Here is a 20,008-nt window from a genome sequence, read left to right on the forward strand (position 1 = left end):
GTGCCCTCACCAGCGAATCAACTTATTTATTTATGTAATTACAAAAGTAAATTGAATGTATTTGTGTCTACTCCCCCACCCTTCCTAATGTTAGTCATCATTTTAGGGACCCCATCTTGCAATGAGATCCATGAAGGTGGAACCCTGCCCAACCCCACTGACTTCAGTGGGAATCTCCCAGGGTGTAGGACTCCCCCCATCAATGCTCATTGAAAGATTGTGGCTTTGGATGGTAGACTCTTTGGGACAGGAGCCATGCTGATCTCTGTGTTTGTACAGCATCTAGCACAGCTGGGATTGGTCTTGACTGGGGCCTCCGGATGCCAATGTAATGTGAGTATTGACTCCGAATAATTTTAAATTAGGGATTTACAATCTTATTTTACCAAATTTCAAATCCACTCAGACATGGTGGGTTCAAAAGTTCAACGTGAATTCAAACATCATTGGGTTTTGCACTGTATTGAGGGGCTGTAAGAAATGCAGCAGAGAGGGAAAAGAAGAGAAATAATCCCATGACAATTGAGGATTAAAACCAGATGAGGGAGTGAAAACCAAATACACACAGTCTGAAACAGGTGGAGAGAGGGGGAAAGAGACACATACTAATGAAAAACTAAATATAGTCTCTGTTCTAGATATACAGGGCAACCACTTGTATCAGCCAAGGTTTTGGGAAGTGCTTATATTTCTAACACATGGCAGAAGCTTCCAGTTAGCTAGAGAAACATAGGGAAAGAAATATTCATCCATGAAAAACAAATGTGGCTTTAAATGATCATTGTAAAGAAAGATTCACAAATTCAGCCTAGTTTTGCACCTCTCCAAATTTGTTAGGTTAACAAAGCCACAGACTTCACCAGGGTCACACACTCCTAAGGTAAGCATCTAGACTGGGAGAGACGTGGCAGGGGGAAGATGGAACAGAACTTTGCAGGAGGGTGAAATCCTGTCTTGAGGAAGTAAGTTGTGCTGGCTTTGCAGCAATATGTATACACACAAAACTAACTTTGTAACAAAGTGATGCAGGCTGCAAGTGCTGTGTCAGTGAATGGAAGCAATCCTGACATGGCAGCTCTGTGAAAGGCGCTAATTACACTGATCTGGGTTCTATGCTGTGAGGTCCTTTGCTCAGAGGAAGGATGTGATGCAGGCATACGGCACGGCACTACAGAGGAAATGGAAGAGCAGAAGCACCTAGACACATCTATAATTCATAAAATGCCAGCAGCAACAAAGGGAAAGAGGGACCAGAAGTAGGAGAACAGAATACCATAAAGCTTTTTAATAGTCTTGTTCTATTAATGTCATATATGTGACCGTTTTTCAAGTAGGTGGAAGTTTTCCAAAACTCCCCCAGAATTCAGCGACAATAGCTAAATAGTTCTTGCCTTAGCTGTGGCATTTGATCTCAAAAGCAAAATATTATCAGTGCTACTGGGTGGTTGATGTTATTTAAAGGTGCTTGTAATTTTTAAGGAGGTTTTAAAGAAAAGCATGGAATGGTCTGTATATCACACATTCTTGTGAGGGAGCTGCTTTATAACAATAATAATAATAATTCATATTGTAGACTCATACTGGAAAGGCTTCTGGTAACTTTTATTAATGTATTATTACTTTATTGATTGTCCACACATTTGTTTTGCCTATATCCTATGAATCCACACCCCCATCCTTCTCTGTTAGAGCTTAGCCAGCTATCACATATCTGTCATCTGTGAGCATCCCATTCCCACCAGGGCCAGGAGGCAGCTACTAGTCTTTGTATAGTGCACAGCACGTCTGCAAGGTTGAATGGAGGCATCATATGGCCACAAGCAAGATCAACCCTAGGCATAATCCTCCATGCTGAGCAGAAGTGTCAAGTTTCAGGGCAAGGGGTAGGTGTGTCTGAGGAGTTAAGTGAGATCCTCAGCATTCAGTGAGGTGCTTAGTTGCACGCTCCCCTCTTTGTCTCTAGTCCTGCTATCAGGCAGCAGTAGCTGGATGGCCTTGCAGATCCACTCACACTGGAGCAGGATCAGGTCCCCTGCTCGCCCTGTCCTTGCTTACCAGGTTTTGTGTTTACTCATGAACACTCTGCCCTTGTGCTCTGCAGGATCCAGTCACACATGCCTCTTCTTCCCTTAGTTAAGCAGGCAGAACTCCACTAACTTCTTTGGAGTTGGGCTGGGGCCAAATTTGATCCACAGAATTTACAGGTGGGAAGAGCCTCTTAGATCATCCAGCCTGTCACTTTGCTTCTGAAGGATCATCCCCATTTATTTGCCCACTAATGACTCAAGCTATGGAGCTTCCACCACTTCCTCGAGGAGATGATTCCACAGGCTCATAGCTCACACAGTAAGGAAGTTTTCCCTGATATTCAATCTAAAGTTTCCTTTGCTCAATTTCAGCTCCTACTCATAGATGACAATTTCATACCCTCAGAGTTATAGCTAATACTTGGCTAATAATTATACCTCCCTTTTTGCTCTCCCTCTTTGATATTTATACCCATCATATTTTTGGATTGACCTTGAATCCTGTCTGCCTTATTCATGTATGCAATTCCCATTGACTGGAGTCGGACCACTTCTGTATGTAAAGCAAGACTTGGCTTTGTGTTGAGCAGGGAGGTACAGTATATGGGAGCCAATGGAGAGGACAGCAACACCATATGGTACACCTGCTCCTTTCCTGGGGAGCTGCTGCATGAAAGCTTAATGCCCAAGTGTCTGCCAAGTCGCACAGAAATGTGTAGGGGAACTTTCACACTTATCTGGGTGTGTCTACTTTTCTTATGCTCAGGATGTCCCAACCAAGTTCATCAGTAAGTGGATCCCTGCATGAGCATGTTAGCCTTTCTGTACCCAGATGAATAAGGTAGATGGCTGGATATTTAACAGCCCACTGTGGTACAGGCTTAGACCTCAGTGTTTGTACATATTTAGGTATGGATTTAATTTAGCAGGCTTCCCTTTCAAAACAAGGCACTGCTTCATTACCGTAGCATGGCCAGCCAAGAAAAGCATTGCACAATGAGGTGAAAAGTTCTTAACGCAGGCTGATACTTTTTTTTTTTAAATTAATGATCTATGAAATTTTTAAGTGGCACATCAGGTTGTGGTCCAGTTCTGAGGTGGCACCAAAGAGGAGACAGGGGAAAGAAGAAAAGGGTGTCCTGATTGTCCCCTTCTGCAGACTAGGACTAAAGTGCATTGATTTTAATGCGAATGATCCATATCCAGACGTAAAGTAAAAGACACACTGCCTTCTCCTCAGCTAAGCAGATAGGGAGAAAGCCCCCTCATCCTTGGTCAGTGTAGTAATGAGAGATCCCCCTTTTATTTCAGCCAGAGAAAAGTCCTTGAGAAAAAGCAAGACAGAATGAGAAAAGGGAAAGAGCTGGCAGGAGATTGATGGCTAAAAAGCAGAGAGAAAAAGAGATACATAAAAGAACATGCACCTGTGAGGTAGAGGATCAACAAGTAGCTCTCAGTGGAAAAGAACAAGTACATCCTGAAAGCAGAGAGGAAGAGAAATGCTGGAAAAGAGAACCCAGATAGCTAGGACCTTGCCAATCCTGAGAGAAGGGGCCTTAAAGGAGACAGCTAAGATTACAGACTAAGAACAAACTGTTTTGTTATTTCAGGAAAACTTATAAGGATATTTTGCTGGCATTTTATAAAAGAGCATCAAAGCATCTAAATTCCACACATATAGGGAACAGCCTGGATTTTTTCTTATAATTGTAGGAAAACAAGGTAGACCAGATCTTGGAGCTTCCAGCCCTGAGAGCGCTCTTTCAATACACCCTCTTGTGTGACAACTGAATTGATAGTATGAGGACTCATGTTATTAAAAGTTTAACAATATTCAGAACCATCTGTTCTCCACCCACACTCCCAGCACTTTCAATTCGCCACAACTGTCATTTAAAGTGGTCTCAGCCCTGCAGAACAATAGAAAGACAAAAAAATGTACATATACTACATGACAGCTGATCTCTGTTATGACATTTATATCCACTGGTGAGGAAGAATGGCGTGAAGATGTCTGTCAGACCAGAGCTCAGCCAATGTGTATTCCACGTACAGGGACAGAGTCTCAGCTTGATGGGTGCCCGCATCTCCTGACAGGGGGCTAGATGCATTCACAGAGAGAAATGCAGGCACCAGCGTATAGAAATACAAAGTGTATATTTCTGAGCAAAGTAAACAATCTCTTTGTGCAGTGGAATAATGGAATTCCTTTCAGAGAACGAGTCCCAAATTGTCTCGGTGCATTTCAGAAATCGACCCAATCCCAAATCTGCGGGGGGTGGAGGGTGATTGGGGTGTTCACAACCAGAGTTGAAACAGGATGGCTCAGGCCCTTCATGCGCTGATTGCAATGTCAGACAACCTCTTCTATAGGGTGAGGTGTCTTTGAGGGAGAAAAATGATTTCATTATGAAAAGGTTTATCTAAGTAGTGTGCAGGTGGCATTTTCTTCAGATATGTCTAATAGTGTAGTGCTTTACAAACACTAATTAATTAACCCTTATTAAACCCTGCTAAACATTATTATAATGGTTTACCAGAAGGATTTCCCCATAATGTTGTCTCGGCATCCATTAGGGTGAATGCCACATCAGAACGAGACGGACCTTCATCAAAACGCTGCACGCATTTATACTGATTACCAAACAATATAGAAGCCTGATGCAAATACCCTCAAATTTTGATTGGGGCAGTACCCAGAACCCAGACTCTAGTTCTATAATGGGTCAAACCAAACCAGAGGTTTCAGAATCTCATGTGTGGGGAAATGGCAGGTGACAGGGACAGCACATTCTAACCTAGCACCATCACTAGCAGATTAAAGGTGCTAATGTAAGAGGGGAATTTTACCTAGTTCTGTATCAGGCTGTCTCCCTGCATGGATGCAGGGAATGCACCGGGTGGCAGCAGCTGCCTCACCTGTCATGGCTAAGCCACTCCCGCAACTTACTCCCAATCAGGAAATGAGGACAGGGACTTGTCGATAATTGCTATATGACACTAACATTTTTTAAATACAAAATGCAAATCTGGACTTTTTTATTAAAATCTTTAAAAACATGCCAATCTGGCAGGAGTGAAGTGTCAAAAACGTGATGATCCCCAAATGACTTTCTTGCAGTTATCGCACTTGAGCCTATGTGCCTGGATCTTGGAGCAGCAGAAGATAAAAAGATGTAGAATGCTTTATTTTCAGAGGATTTAAAGTATCAGTCTTCACAACCCTCTGAGGTAGACTAGTGTGGTTACTCTGTTTTACAGTTGGGGAGACTGAAGGATTGTTAAGTGAATTGCCCAAGATCATACAGAAAGTCACAGTGTTAGAGAGACAATTATTACTCAGGGGTTCCTGGCCTCCAGGGTTCTATCCAAACTAATCCCTGGTCAGGATTGCCTAGATATTTTTGTTCAGTTTTAAAAAACTTTATTTTCAACTCACATTGAAATCATAGAAGTGGGGAAGGTCTTGGTTGGATATTAGGAAAAACTTTTTCACTAGAATGGTGGTGAAGAACTGGAATGGGTTAGCTAGGGAGGTGGTGGAATCTCCATCCTAAGATGTTTTAAAGACTCAGCTTGATTATTATTATACTGTTTAGCAGAAATAATGTGATAAATCCTCCTTTCTGTCTTTAGCTTACTATCACAATTGGTTTCTCCTCCTTCTTTCTGATACTACAGCAAAAAAAATTCTATCATAAAATGCAATTAGCTAGTGTCAAACTGTTCAGCATTAAACTAATTATTGTCCTATGTAACTGGAACACATAGGAAAAAATCTATTACCAAAACACTTAAGAATGGATCCAACCCAAACCTATGGTCCAAGGCCCCCTGTGCCTGTCTTATCATTCAGAGAAAGCGGGAGCTGAACATTCCTGCTGGGAGCTCCTCTATGGACACCCACTGATTACCTCAGCATGGCAAAGATTGGCATGTAATGCAGTCTGATGCACAAAAAGGAAGGACACATTTTTAGGCGGTAATTCTAAGACAAAAACTGAACATGGTCCACAGATGGCCAAAATCCATGCCCCTCCTCCACCCCCCAATTTCAACTAGTGAAGTTTAGTGTAAATAAAAAGTCTTGGTTGCAAACTGTTATGGCCAAATTATTTTCTTGGCAGGGGAGGGTACATTTCCTCATCTTCAGGTTCAGTTCTTTGCAGATGTAAACACCTACATTTGCACACACAAGCCAGGCATTGGCACCTCCCAGATTTGTGAACAAACCTATTAATTTAATGTTAACATTAAGGTTTGATTTAACTTAATCCACTCTCATCTGCAGACCCCAGCACCCACAATACCTCGGAGTGGTCTTTTATCCCCCTCCTCTCTTCAAATAAACCCTAAAACGAAGGCACTCATTTGCACTGCAGTAGACAAAATGACAGAGTGCAGAGTTAGAAAAGTAAATACTTCATTTTCCCTTCCTAAGCCAGAAGCTCGCTCCCGCAGCCATGGTGTTCAGATGCCAGCTGAAGATTGCCACAGTCCAAGATAGGACCTGTGGGTCTCCCATGGCAGATGCTGCCACTGCTATAGCCTAAAGGCCCTGCAGCCAGCCCAGGGCAAAATTTTTAATTCAACATCAAACTTCAACTTGAAATCTGAAAAACTGTAAAAATAAATAAATAAAGACAAGATGTTAATGTCTCTGAACCTCTTTTAATGAACTTCTTGCTGCAGCTACTGTGAATCACACAGTACTGGGGAAAGGTTTGTGATTAACAACTACATAGAGGGTAGTGTAAGGTTGTGTATGGACTCCAGTGCTGATGGCCACAAGCCATTTTGTTTAATAACAACAAACACAAGGCTGTCATGCTGGGGACCCTTTTTTGTGGGTTTGTTTCCGTCCTTTTCATTTTTGGTGGGAAAGGAGATTGAAATCTGCCTAGCAACAGCAAGCTATATAAGGCCAGCAGCAGAACACACTGGGGCTGTCCTTCCGAGTGACAGCAAAGAATGCGTGCATGTTTATTGTTCCCCACTGTCGTAGAAAGAAGATCCATACCTGCCTTGCTGTGTCCATTCTATTCTATCTGTGTGGCTGTCATCTCCTCGGTTGTTCCTGTGTGTCTCCTGCGGTCGGTCTCATTTCCATCTATCGGTGACCCACGTCCATCCTGGACAAAGCACAACCGTAAAGTTGTTATTCAGGGACTGTCTCTTTAGAACTAAGGAGGGTCTGACTTTGGGTTTTGTTATACATGTGCTTGATCCTGAGATTATCATTTGTTATTTATGGGTTTGTTAATAAATGGGTTCATTGTTCCATACTAATTGGAGTGCTGGTTTCTTTCCACCCCGTTGGTCAGATGCAGGTAGGAGGCAAATTCACTAGGCTAAGGAGGGATCCTTGTTTTAGATCTCTTTCAGTAACAGTGCTATGGCAGGCAATGACAAAGGAGCCTAAACAGGCTTTCTTCTTTAGGCAAGAAATAAAACAATATGGTAAATAATTAATGCTATACAATTACAAACAGAAGGAGACCGGCCAGGTGATTTTGATCCACATAGCTTTAAGAACCTGACTTGAAATTTTTGACACTGTCTCTTGAATCTCATGTTAACCACCTTGCCAATAAGTCTGCCTGCAAAGTCTGTGTCATTTCTCTTGATGTTTTTTAACCCCCAAAATAAATGCTTCTCTTGTAAAATAAAAACAGCATCAGCAGCCCTGTGTCATGCAATACCAGACCAGGAACAACCCTGCAATAATAGATCTATGGGAGTGTTTTTTCTGATGGAAGAAAGAAAAAAACAAGGAAACGGTTTGTTGTTTCCTGCTTCCAAGGAGTTAAAATAAGCCAGGAGGAGGGGAAGAGAATTTTTGTAAAGTTATGAAGAACTCTCTATAGACAGCAGATTGGCCCAAAGACATCAAATTGTGCCTATCTAATCAGGAAAACTTTCACGGTTTTGCTTTGTTTTTTTCCTAAGAGGATCCATTCACTTAAACAAATATTTACATTTCTTTAAATTTTCATTCTTAGACACCTTGTTTTCCTATGCCCCCCATTTGGTTTCACTCGCGTGGAGGCAGAGTTGGCATCTGTCCCATTTTCAGGGAGCAGTCCCAATGTTGGTAGGGTTTCCCCATCCTAAAGGGCAGTTGAGATGAGTAACCCAAAGGATACATTTCTAGAATCACCGAGATAGCAGTCCCAAGGTTTTTTCTGACAATGGTACAAGGTCACCTAGGGAATCCGGTCCCATGGTATAGAACAGCTGGCAGCAGAGGCAGCACAAAGCAGGACAGTTTCCTATTCTCATTCATGCAGAACAGTGGGGATCAGCACTCTCCATCACATCTCAGCCCAGCCCAGCCCAGCATGTCTTCTTTGGGGTTAGGGACAGTAGCCTAGCCAGGTGTCCCCACCAAGTTCTCAAGATGGGGGGGCAATCATTCAGCACCCTCAGGAGAGCCAAAGAAGAGGTGACATCAAACCCTGAAAACAATGAACCTCAGTGTTGAGAGGGAGGTGTTTCAGGGTACTGAACATTCAAAGGCAATGAGCAGGCTGGGGGGCTATAAAAAGGCAAAGGGATACTGGAGGGAGCCTAGAGTGAGTCCCATGGGGGAAAGAGCCTGATATTTAGATTCAAGGCTCCAAATACTTTGACCCCTGGCCCTGGATGTGATCTTCATCTGAATTTAGCTATCCACATACAAGCAGTAAAAGAATCCTCAAAATACATTTGCAGCTGACACAATCTTGCTTAACATCACACCCAGAGTTGTGGGAATGTCTCAAGTTTCCAGCCCTGTGACTATTCATTTGTATTAAAGAGTCAGTTTGCGGTCTGTGTTTGTTCCCCTTTTGTGTTTGTACTCCTTGAATCTAGCAAACCAGTTAACTGGCAAAGAGCTCATGGAAAATGTAAATTTTATATGAATATATATATATATATATATATATATATATGAACACGGACAATATCTGCAGAAAGTCCATTTTGAACTCCTTAAATTGCACTGATTTCAAAAAGTCACATTCCTCCAATTAGGGAGCTGAAACAATACTGATTAAAATGGTCTCAACTTAGAATGCTCACAATGAACGGATCTGGAATGAGCTACAGACCAAGAATTACTGAGTGATATTATTCAGCAAATAAAATTGCACAGCGAATATATTGGAGAAAATTGCAAACTGTACATGGACACCAGAAAAAAAAAGGCAAAATTTGACAGAGAAATTATTCACTATGAATTATGGGTGTTTGGCTGTGGTCACAACACAGAACATTACACTGTAAGACTTTCATCCTGTATCCAAAGGAGGCAGCCCCTACGCAAGCAGTCCCTGCAGGGAGATAAGTCATCCGAAAGGGTTGTGTGGAAATGGTAGAAAGGCCTCCTCCTGGAAAAGGGCCAGTTCCTCTGTGAACATAAAAAAAAAGAAACCAGGCCTTGCAGATGCCACTATCTGCCAGCCTGTAATTCATAAATTATTGAGACTATCCTGAAACAAATAGATGAATAAGTGGATGAAAGATGCTAGAGGAAGACAGACGGCCCCACTGTTTGGGGAGGATCTAAGCTATCGTGTCCAAAAATTGTTTTAATCTCCTGCCATCAGAAAGTGCTGAGCATTTCAGAGGTAGAAGAGAGAGTTGTGATTGAATACAATTAGGGATGGGGACTCATTGTGTCCTTTTTCATCTCCTCTTCCTTTGCAGTTCAGGAAACAGACACTTTTCATCTTGCTGCTAGGGCACAGTCAGAAAGGAGTAGCTTGAACTTCTTCCTGCTGTTCCTTGGAGGAACAAAGGAGATGCTTCTAATTCCCATCTTCTCCGGAGACCTACCACCACCCGCCTGTTACCCTCTGTAAGTGTGATTGCCTTGAAAGGAGATAGTGCCTGGGATCTGGGGACTGCCTTTGAAAGGCAGAGATGCATGGGGGACAGAGTGGAACACTCACTCTGCTCAGAAGACCAGCAGGCACCCTCTGAAATGTCAAAACACTTGTAGCACCAGTGGTTTTCAGCAGAACACATGAATAAAAATTAAAGAAACTGAACAGGAAAATCAAAGTTAAAATATCTGAGTCTTTTTATCAGAGTTCCAGCAAAAGCTCCCTCAATAATTCTGATTATTTTTATTATTTAAGAAAAGCAGCTTTTTTTTTTTTTGGAGGGGAAGAGAGAGCCTGATAAAAATAAGACTGTAGGATCAAAAGAATTAGAGATGGAAAGGCTTGTTAGTTCAGCAAGTTCACCCGTTGCAAGGAGAGAGATTATAGTATGTCCTGGGAAATGGTGGATCAGATATTAAAGATGATCTGCAAAGGAAAAAACTGGTTTATTTCCACTTTAGCTTCTTTATGAAGTATAAAGAGGCCTCAAAAAACCAATAAAAGGTTTTATTTTTCTAGTGGCCATTTTACCTTAAAATTATTAGTAGGGTCAAGTTTGATTTCGCTTTGTTTTGCTAGAGGCCTCAAATATGGATTCATAGCTTTCTGAATCTTTAACTGAAAAGGTGAGAGTGTTGAATCTTTAACAAAGACAGCTTTTCTCCAAACTGCTTCTCAGGTACCGTATTTTAACTGTATGCGTGTTAACATAAACAAATGAAAAATAGTTTTAAACAGTCTGAAAAAATTGCTTCCTTAAACAGTTTCTGAGATTTCACTTGAATGTTATCTCTGATGTCATAATCCTACCAATTCTTCAGTCATCTATAGTGTTTTTCAGGGAAACCTGGGTATTGAAGGTCTGAATTTCTAATTATAAAAAAGTAGAAAACAATTGTTTTATATTTAAAGGAAAAAAGCTTCCATAAAGAAGCATAAAAGGGGCACAAAACATACTTGATTTTTTTTCCTTTGCAGGACTTTAACTGATTCCACACTTGATCTTGGCCACTCCTAAATTCCACTAATTCCTAAGGAAGTAGCTACATTATTTTTTCTGAGTCTTAGTTCAGTGGTGGGAGAACTTCACTATATCTGGGGTACATATTTCATTGAGATAAGCACCCAAAAACTGGAATATACATCCCAAAGCTTTATTTAAATAATCTTACTCTCTGGAGTCTGCCAGACTATGCCTTAAAATGTCACATTCACATTCTCTCTTCCTCTCACTCATGACCAGGACTTCCTGTTTGTTAAATGCTGGAAATACCACCAGCCTGATTCTGCATTGCCTTCACTCTGGTGTAGTAATTGACATGAATGCAAAGCGGGTGTAAAATGATATAAAAGGTGCAGTGCAATGAGAATCAGGCTCCAGGATAACAACTTTTTTTTTTAAAAGTATGTTAGCACATCTGCTTTCAGATCCAGGCAGAGACTGAAACAGCAGAGAAGCAGAAAAAGAAAGAAAGACCCTTTAAAATCAAAAGCTTCAGTCAAACTTTTTCCACTCTCCAGAAGGTTCAGTACAGATGAAAGACCAGACTGGCTCTTATTGAATCTGACTGATTCATGGAGCGCTAGCTATTCTGGGGTAAATCTGGTGAATTGTTGGAGGTGACTGGTGTGCTAGGAATGCTTACTAAGGCCTGGTCTACATTAGATAAGGTTGCCACAAGACAACTTACATCGACCCAACTATGGAAGTGTCTACATTTAAATTTCTCTTAGTCCCACCAACATAACTGCCCCGCTACGCCAACTTAATAACCTCCACCTCCACAAACGGTGTAGCGTCAGGGTCAATGTAATTAGGTCGACGCAGTGTCAGTTTAGACACTGCATTGCTAACGTCCACTGTTACTGGCTTTCAGGAGCCATCCCACAATACCCCACATTGACAGTACAATCAATGCAAGCGCACCGCCGACAGAAGGAGTAAAGTGTAGACATGCACAAGCAATGTAATTACAGCAGCAGCTGTATGCCGATGTAAGTTAGGTTTACTTAGTTTTGTAAATGTAGACATGGCCTAAGCATGAGCATAATGCAGGCATATGCAGGCCAGGATTGCCTCTGCCACTGCAATTAGGATTCTGAAGGGCAGTAAAATGCCTGCATTTAAGAACTGGATCTCTTCTGTGCAGAGACTGTCAGTTGTATTCAATTTGAGGGCTTATGGTGCTGTTGCTGGGCTCTCAGCTGATAGATGCATGGGTGAGGATTGGGGAGGAGGGAGACTTGGAGGGGGGTCTAGTGCTGGCAGCAAGGTAGGTCCTTTGTTTGGGGAAGAGAGGCTTCTCCTCCCTCCTTGCAGCCACAGTGGTCTGTCATGGAAGCAGCACTGGCTGCACAGCCCTTTGGGCCTTGTCTACACTAGGAAAAATGTACTTTTTGCAATCAGGTTAGTTCCTCTGAGCTAGCTCCTCTAGATAGAAAACTTCACTCAACACCAAGATAGACTCTGTTTAATACCCTTAAATTGATTTTAGCAGGTCAGCTATGAGAGAAGTTTATCTACGTCTACACTGGGGTTAAGTGAGGTTTTCAATCCAGTCAAGCTAGAGCTCACTCAATTGGAAAAAAGCATCTTATCTCCCCGTTTATCCAAGATGTTGAAATGGCAATTTCCCCACCACATGCCTGAGCACAGTGTAGGTGGAGGAAGGAGGGAAAGGCTGACAAGCTGCAGATAGGGGCTAGGAGCAGGCACAGCAGAGACAAGGAGAGGCAGCAACAGTAAGAGCCGGGAGCAAGTTGCTAATTCCACTCCCTGTTCTTACTGGGTCCCGTGATTGTGGCATTTAGCTTTTTTCTTTTTTGGTTTCCCAGTCCAGGAAGGATGACCCAGTGGGGTCCCCTGCTGCAGTGAAAAGTCAGCTGAGAAGTTCTGCTCTTGTCCATACCCCCAAATTAATCTGTAGGAATGTGATGACTTGTAATTGTTTGGTGCACAAATCCGGGAATGTTTCTGGATTTAGATTGGTACAAATCTGATTACTGTACAAAGTTAAAACCTGAGCTAGATGGCTTACGATGGCTGCCTGCTGTCAGGTAGCAGCTTTTTAGGTATGGCTTTCGGTAGCTCCTGCAGCTGTCAGCCACTGGCCAAAGTGCCTCCCTGATTTCAACTATCACGTTTCCCTCCGTGCAGTGACTGGAGAGTCTCAGGAATCCATAGTGGTTGGAGGGTCGTGAGCGAGGGGCACCAAGAAGGAATGGAGGCTGAAAGGTTGGTGGTCAGAAGTGAGTTCTGTCATAGGCAGGAGCAAGGAGGGGAGAGGGAAGATTTCTACACGATGAATTTCTGTAGAGAAAATCTTCTTCCCTCTCCCCCTGCCCACCTTCAACATTATGGAGTCCTCTTCAATGCCCTGAGATTCCTCACCTTTCTTCACAAAGGTAAGGGACAGCAGATCGGGGTAAGGAGTGTCTCCAAAATCTGGATCTGTACTTGGTATCAGATTCATATTGATGGAATATATCAGATCTGACAAATCCATTCAAATTGGATTTGTACACCTTTTCAGATAATTCACAGTATCTTCTGTCTACTGGGGAGAGAGGGGGAAATTATTTTTTTTGGTGAAGAGTTTGGTAGAAGAGTTCCCAAATTCTGGGAATATTAAGGGGGGTTTCTTTTTTCTTTTATGAAGATGGCTCAACTGATTTAAATGTCTTGTTTATAAGAAAGAAAGAAAGAAAGAAAGAAAGAAAGAAAAATTTGCCTCTGAACTTCTAAGGTTTTAACTTGATAGGATTTGAAATGTCCAAGATTTTAATTCTCCCAACCAGACTTGCTTCAGAAAAATGAGATTTACTGTGAAATGAAGAATCTGAGAGAGCCTTTAATAAAGTGACAGCATTTGGCCCAGACACCATGGTAATAAATTGTTTGTTTAACGGTTTTGGATGATGAGGTTGACAAGCCAACATGAGGCTGAAAGAGGAAATCTGCCAAGTCAACGTGGTATGCCTCAGGCTCAGCCTGCCTCTAGTTGCTGCAGAAGGCAGTATGCAATGCACCAATTCCCCAAACACACTGCTTCAGTCATGGGATGCAATCCACTGACCTGGTGTCAGCCAGAAAGCCAACTGGGCCCTTTGCATCCTCAGGCGATCCTGATGGCTGTGTCTCACAAGGCACCTGCTCTTTGCATAACTTGCTCAGAATGCCTGTGCCTTGAAAAGGACAGCAGATCCACCTCTTTCCACGGCAGAAATTGAGGCAGGAAGAAGGATAACATTTGAACTGCACTGCCAAAACCATAGGCTGATGCACTACAGCAGGTGCGTGAGGGAGCTGTATTAGTGGGTAAAGCAAGCCATTGGGACTCTTGGGTTCTTATCCCGCCACTGACTTGCTGTATGACCTCAGCCAAGTCACTTTATGAGAGAGCAATAGATAATGCACTCTTGGCTGATATGCATCCTTCTTCCCTTCTCTGAACTGAGTATACAACCAAGTTTGTCACACTGTGACTCTAGCATGGAAACGGTGGGTTGTAAACTTGCAAAGTTCAGTGAACAAAAATCAGTCTGGAATTGTTCTTCTTCTTTATTATGAGTACTGCACTGCAATGTGCTAGGTGCTGTACAAACACAAGGGAAGACAGTCCTGCCTGAAGAGCTTACATTTTAAATAGGCTTGGCAAACAATAAGCTTACACAAGCAAAATGTTCAAGATGAGGTCAGGAACACTTCTTTTAAGCTACTTTTATTTCCTTTTGTAACCCTCTTCCTTCTTCCTCCTCTTTCCAGATGACTCCATCAACATGTTCTGCCAGTGCTGCCCCCTGATTGTTTCTTTCAGCTTGCCTGCTCAATAGCATAGGTATAGATTTAAAATAAAAATCGCCCCCTTCCCTCTACATCTTCATAGGAATATGTTGGAGCATTTTTCCTCCCCACGGTTCCCTGAGGATGAGGCCAGAGTCCATCATACATCAAAAACAGTATCTTTTTATTTAAAGCCCCTTAAAATGGAGATTGAATCTCCTTCATAAGCTCATGTGGCATCTGTTCAAGTAATAATTCCAAGATCCCAATTTGGATAAGGAGGCCTGACCTGAAATACCTTATTAGGGCCTGAAGACTTGCTTTCTAGGCCTTTTGCTCCATCTCACTTTGGTTTCCTCTGAAATGGCCCCTTCATCTTTCCATCTGTTTTACCCCATAGTTTTGTGTGTGTTTGGCTTTAACCATTAAAGTCATCTGCCACCGTAGCACCTTCTGGCCATCAAGAAGTGAGGAGCCATCTACATCAGTTGCCCAGGAAAAGACAAACAAGACATAGAACAAACAAACAAACCAGTATTGCAAACTTTCCCCACTCAAGTCCATGAGAAGCTGCAATTCTGTATTTCTGCCACCACGTAGTGCATTATGAGAATACAAATCAGCAGAACTCCCAGGTTCATAGACTTGACTTGCAGGATGGCAGCTTCCAGCAAATACCACTGTCTTTTCCTGAGTTGGAAACCCAGAACCCAGGAACCATACCCCTAAGGTAAGCGTGCAATGTCTCCCACAGCATCCAGGCACACAAAAGAGATACATCATGGATTCCCTCCAGCTTTGCTGGTCAAAGAGTAGTAGGGTGCAGGTCCATTGCTGTCCTTCCTTCCCCCCTTTTGGGGGATAGTTAATAGTGCTAGAGGAGCATTTGGGAGAATGCAAGGGCTGCAGTTCTAGCAGACCCCAGCCTAAAGGACATAAAGTTTAGAGATAGCTGGGAAGAATTCTTGTCATCCTTCCTCCAATATTGTGCATCCACTCTGAGACTAGTCACACTCTGATGTATAGTAAAGGACAGCCTACACCTGCTTTCTGAAGCCACAGAACTTCTTGGAGCTATTTGACCCACTTCTGCTTGAAATGCCAGCTGGCAAAAGCATTTTTCTTTCTTTTTATATTTTCTTTAAAACAACAACAACTTCATGTAGCTGTAGAAGCACATCACAAGTTCTTCTTGATGCTCTGACAGGCTCACCACAGAATGTGAGGAATACACTCCATTTCAGTGCAAACTCTTTGTAGATCTCCATCTGTGACTCTATGAATATTTGATGCCAATGGTCAGTCTACATACCCACATTACTGATACTTTTGCCCAGGAGCTACAGTACAATTATCAGCTAGAAGAGAAAGTTAAAAAGAGCCCATTCATTAGCAACATCAAAGGATCCGGGATATTTTTTCCCAGCTAGTAGTTTTCTGAATTTACACTGTCATATGCTTATCATCTTACATTCATGGCATTGTGGTAAGGCAACCACAAGAGCTTGCTTTTAGAAACACTCTGAGCTGCCTTTATGCTTCAAATACTCAGCTTATCTGAATGAAGTGAAACATGCCCTTAATCAGGAGTAAATAGCAAAGGCAGCAGCATATAATAAAAATAATAGAAGGTACTCCAGGTAATGCAATAAATAATACTTTGCCCTTGCATCACATATTTCAATAGAGGATCTCAGAGTGCTTTACAAACACTAATTAAGCCTCACATAATCCCACTGGGAAATTAGTTCAGTATTGCTATTATGGCTGGGCAAATAGTGCAATCTCCTGCCAATGTTCACAAACCAGCAAAGTTTGAGCAAATTTGGAGGAATATTTATGAAAAGGAAATTTGAAATCATGAATATTTGTGCCAGAATTGGTTTAAATCAGAAAAGAGAAAATATACTATGTGACCTAGGTCCAATCAAAACAGCTCAAACTTCAAGTATGAAATATGCTCTTTGAACTACTTTCTAGAAGAATGATTCTTTGCAAACACTAAGCAACAAATAATTTTGACTGGTGCACACACATTCCAAAAATGGGATCTCTTTTTAGACAATTAGTGAATAGAAAAATGATTCTCTCACTCTAATCACCATTCCCATTCTACAGATGGAAAAAAAACTGAAGCACAGAGAATTGAAGATATTCTGACTTTGGAAAACTGTCAGTTAATGGAACAGAACTCAGAAGTTTTGCTAGGACAGCGTGAAAGACTTAGAACCTAGTGCCCACCCAAAATCAAGGTGAGTTACTGTGTCTTTTCACCAGTAGCAGCCCTGGTTTGGGAAAGAATCCAGAACCAAGGCTGCCAGCCCCTGCCATCATCACAAGCATCTCCACAGCTGGGACCTTCCTCCCCTCGTTCCATCTTACCTTGGGCACTGTCATCCTGCGACCAGTTAACCCTCTCAGGCCTCAGCTGGGAGTTCAAGGGTGCCCGTAGCTACTCCCCACTCCATCAGGATTTTCAAGGTGTACCTGGTTTGGGCCACTGCCTATAATTCATACAGAGTCTTCAGAGAATGGAAGGGACAATAGCAAAAGAGGAAAAATACTTTTACTCCAAATCCCCAGTCATTGGCTCAACTGAGTTGGTGGCATAGTTATCCCATAATCCCTACCAACCACCAAGAGAATTTCTTGAATACCTAGCCCTACCATGCAGTAGAGCTTACAGGATGTGCCTTCTACAAATTCAGCAGAATGGAGAGGTAACCGCAAGTGCCAAGGGTGTTACCTTGTTCCAGCGCCATACTATAATTAAGACACAGATTACCTACTTAAGAATGGATTGGGGAAGCAGCAACTCATACCATATGAGCCTCTCTTCCCCTTCAAAGAAGCAGCCATCTAGCACACCCTGAAAACTCAGTGTATGGTAGAAACAGTTATTGGGCCCCAGGAGGATGGCACAGAATAGAAAAGGCTCATCCCAAAGACAAAGCAGGCTGGAATAGTAAAGAGAAAACACTAGGGAAAGGAGTTTTCATGGAGGTCTGGGCAAGAGACTCTGCAGGGTTTGCTCCAGCAGTACCTTGCAGGATTTGAACAGCCCTAGTTTTGTCCGCTGCTTTACCACAAGATCTCACTCAACAAGGCTGTTGCTCCATTGAAATAGTCTGGTGACATAAGAGCCTGTGTCCCAGGATGGAATTTTCAAAGCTATATTGTTGCATCTTTGCTATTAAATGTTTTCTTTTGAGAAGTTGCCAGTTTAATCCATATTTGAGTAAAGTCCATTAATTATTGCCCTAACATGGCAATACCAACACCCAGCTACCAACAAAACCAACGATAATACTGTACGTCAGAGCCAGACTTTGCATGTGATTGAACAAATGATGGCCTCATCCAGATCTGTGTGTAGATTCCCAAACCAGCTCACAGTTCAGAGCTGTTTGGATGAGCTGGATTTTGGATCAGGCACCTCTTCAATATACTCATTTTTTGTTCTACGGGAATTTTAAGAGAGCATGTATCATAAGAACATGATAACATCTCACATGGGGCGTGTTTGCCAGTCAATACACACATACCTTGTACTTTCATACTCATAATTTGTTTTCTAGCATCTGTAGTTGTCCAGTAAACCTTCTGAAACTGATGTGATGCCATGCTGTCTGCCTTGGGGTATGGTAATAACGTAGGGACAGGCTGGAAAATATCTCTAATGGAAGGTCTTAATATTAATGGGCATAATGACATGCACCTCATGTGGGAATTGTGAAGCTTAATTAATTGAAATGCACTTTGGGAACTACAGATGAAGGGGGCCACATAAGTGAACCTATTTTTAAGGACATATTTATTATTACTCCTAACATGCAAAAATAAATACATAAAATTAACCATAACCAGGAATCTGTGAAGTTTTTCAGCACCTGAACACAGTGTAACTTGATATCTTTTCACACAGCTGTTCACGGGGATCTCCTAGTGACTGAAAGGAGAATTACAAAGAAGAGTTTGTATGGAACCTTTGTACATCCCTGTAACAAGACAATCTTTTACCAAAACAGTGCATCTTCTTTGACTTCTTTCTGTAATCTGCATGAAAAGGAAAATCAAATAGGCCAGTATTTGAAGGAGCCTAGTATGAGAGCTCTTGCTTCCCAAAGGAATCTGCCCCTCCATCACTTTTTTTCTTTAGAATATCTCCCATTGGTGACTGCCATTGCAGCTTGTCTCTCTTTGGGATGAAAGCAAACAGGACATGTGGTGCAGTATGGAAAGGAAAATAAAAAGCATTTCCGCACCTAAACTTAGATGGTAAACAGGAAATGGGTCTGCATTCATCCCCACATTCTGGAATTTTGGGATAGTTTGAATGTAAACTCTTTGGAACAGGGACCAGCTGATTGTTCTTTGTTTGTACAGCACCTAGCACAATGGGGTGGATCCTTGACTGGGGCTCCCAGTTGCTATGGCGATACAAACAATAAGCCCCTGCTTTGCAGCTCAGGGTCAGCTCTAATTAAAGCTTTGTTTTACATGTTAAGTTTATTGAAAGCTTTGAAAAACCTAATCTAAAAAGCTCCTTGAGGGCTATTCTGAAAATCTTTGGGAAATAGTAATGAAATTTTGGACACTCTGTTCCAAAAACTGCAGGGAGCTAGTTACCTGAAGGAGGAGGAGCAATGGGGGGGGTGGGGGGTGGATTTTTGACCTGAGGAAAGATGGGAGAAAATGTTTCCTATAAATCTGCTTTTGGCAGCAAAATATTCTAGAACAGTGGAAGAGAGTACAGTTCCATGTCAACCATCTCATATTCAGATTATGGGATCTCTAGTCATTTACAAAGCTATGAGTTGGATCCTTTTTCGCCCAGTCACTTGCTATATGTGCAAACTTGAGCTCATGCCCAATGCCGTTGCAGGATGGGTGGTTGTGGGTGGTATTTGCAATAGTATATAATTTTTAATTTCTCATAGGCATCATTTCTTATGTCAGCTGTCAGAGTTATTTTGTTCTTAATAAGTACTATTATTAACTAGCTAGTTCCATCTCGCATGTTACTGATCTGACTGTGTGTAGCTGAAGGCAACACATCCAGTCTGTGTATAAATTTCAAATTGTTAGCTACACTCTTAGGAGAAAGGGCTGGGCATGTAACTGGTAAAGGCAAGGCATGGGTAACTACAGTTCCCTTCTGCCTGGGTCTGGTATGCGGACACTAAAGATCCCACAGCATTTGCAGGGAGATAACCCCATTGTCTTGGCAAACATTCCATTTCTCAGCAGAAGATTCTAATACCCAAGGCTGTATGCAGGATACTGCTATGTTCGTAACACATGCTGCTTTTCCCCATACACTTATA

Source organism: Emydura macquarii, unplaced genomic scaffold (genome assembly GCF_026122565.2).
Source record: "Emydura macquarii macquarii isolate MOO-44397 ecotype Brisbane River unplaced genomic scaffold, CSIRO-AGI_Emac_v2 contig_2768, whole genome shotgun sequence".
NCBI classification, from domain to species: Eukaryota; Metazoa; Chordata; order Testudines; family Chelidae; genus Emydura; species Emydura macquarii.